The following is a 1,910-nucleotide window of genomic DNA, read 5'->3' as shown; positions in this document are numbered from 1 at the left end:
CCCGACTTTCCAAAGACTTCCATACAACCTCAGTTGTAAATCAGAAAGCCCGACGTGTCCATTCTATACCTAAATTTTCCTCTAATTAATGCAAGACCACGGATAAACCAAACTGTCAACTATCTATCAACCGTACATCTGCGTGTTTTGGCTTCATTATGTTTCCGCACCACCAACCGTTCACGCCTTAGAACATATATGAGTACTCCCTAACAATGGGAACTATTTTAACTCCGCCACCTTAGGCCAGTCAATGTATGCTTTCCAGGCACATTTCGCCGATATAACTGCACCATATTCGCCCGCATGGCGACATAAACGGTCTCTGCCAAGTCCCTTTTTATTTATGCCCTTGTGTAATTTACCGGTTTAATACCGTAAGTGCTGTCCTTGCAGTCACGCTACCAATGTATACCACTAGATTTCAATATGTACTATTTTACTCCAGGGACATTCATTCGGTTTTGGTCGCAATTCACTACTATGAACCATGGCATTATGGAGACTCACTAACACTTTACTCCGCGAAGTTTGCTCCTAGTGATTGGCCAATTATTTCGGGCAAAGGAATATTTATATTGCACCGAATTCCAATTATCAGACAAGTAATCACACAAATCTAAGAATTCCTTAAAACGGGGCGCTATAACCAAAGCGCATACTCCAAATTTATTACAATATGATCAAGTCGAAATTAATATGAAACTTACACGTTCCATACTGTTTCGTGAATTTTGATAATGAAATTAAAATATGGAACGCTTCACGAATTTGCGTGTCATCCTTGCGCAGGGGCCATGCTAATCTTCTCTGTATCGTTCCAATTTTAGTATATGTACTGCCGAAGCAAGTACGATATACCATACCTGTTAATTTCCTTATTAAATGCATTTTCACGTAACATTTAAAGGAGAGGTACATGTACATTTGCATAACCGTGCACAGCGGGAAAACGTTGCAAAACGTTGGAGCAGTTAACTTCCTTTATTGCCGGTGGGGAAATATTCCAGGATGTCAAAATAAAATAAACATACACATAAAAACCTTATTAAAATTACGTTGCTAGCATGAGTTTCATTTGCCATATAGCCTAATTTGAAACCACACGAACAAAAGAATCATTTACAATATTTTAAACATTCAAACACGGTCGTTAAGTTGACCAAAACGTAGATCTCTTTATTCTCCACTTACATTAATGGTTCTTCGTCTAGATGCATTCTGCGCCATATGCCGTTATCTAGGTAGTCCGAATAGAATATGTTTCTTTCTTGCGGAGACATTTAGGCATAACAAAATGTGTGATTTTACTGCGCCGGCATACATCTGAAGCGTACTTTCGTGACAGAAAAAGTCGAGGCCACTCCAACTGCGCAGTGACCGCAATTTGATTACAATTATATCTCCACTGGCCCACGTGAAGCTCTGAGAAGAACCGCTTAGGGGTCATGTTCCGGTGACATACGTTATTAGCATAATCGCTAATTTTATCAGCCAATCAGATGAAGGCTTTTACCTTGGCGTTTGGGAGACTGATTAGTACGGCAGAAGCTCATCAATGTGTTCCCAACGATTTGGTTTACTTTTTGAAATTGTATGAAAGCGGCATTTCCTTGGCTAATTCAAAGGTCTCCCAGAACATGGCCCCTAAGCGGTCGCTTTCAGAGCTTCACGTAGGACAGTGGAGATCTCATTCACATGAGAACTGCAGTGACTGAGAAGCTGCAAATAAAAACAAGTAGTTCGTTGATTCGCATCCGCTCGGTTGATCTAACCTGGTTCACGGCCGCTATGAAGCTACCACCAATATGTGTCATTTTACGTAAAATTACTATAGGCGACCAGTCATCTTCGCTAGCCAAGGTTTCCATATCTTAAGCCTATCTACACCTTGGCGGATGGAGCAGGCA

At 40.8% G+C, this 1,910-nt stretch overlaps 1 non-coding gene across 1 annotated transcript; it reads right to left on the bottom strand.

Moving 5' to 3' along the window:
• Positions 1 to 747: 747 nt before the first annotated feature.
• LOC149769070 (U6 spliceosomal RNA) lies at positions 748 to 854 on the bottom strand. Its single transcript, XR_016419469.1, has one exon. It is a non-coding gene; the product is annotated as a U6 spliceosomal RNA (small nuclear RNA).
• Between the last annotated feature and the right edge of the window lie 1,056 nt (positions 855 to 1,910).

This window comes from Sinohyriopsis cumingii, unplaced genomic scaffold (assembly GCF_028554795.1).
Source record: "Sinohyriopsis cumingii isolate HCF-2022 unplaced genomic scaffold, ASM2855479v2 utg004884l, whole genome shotgun sequence".
NCBI lineage: Eukaryota > Metazoa > Mollusca > Bivalvia > Unionida > Unionidae > Sinohyriopsis > Sinohyriopsis cumingii.
Note: the sequence above shows the minus strand (reverse complement) of the source record. Positions and strands in the feature narration are given on the sequence as shown.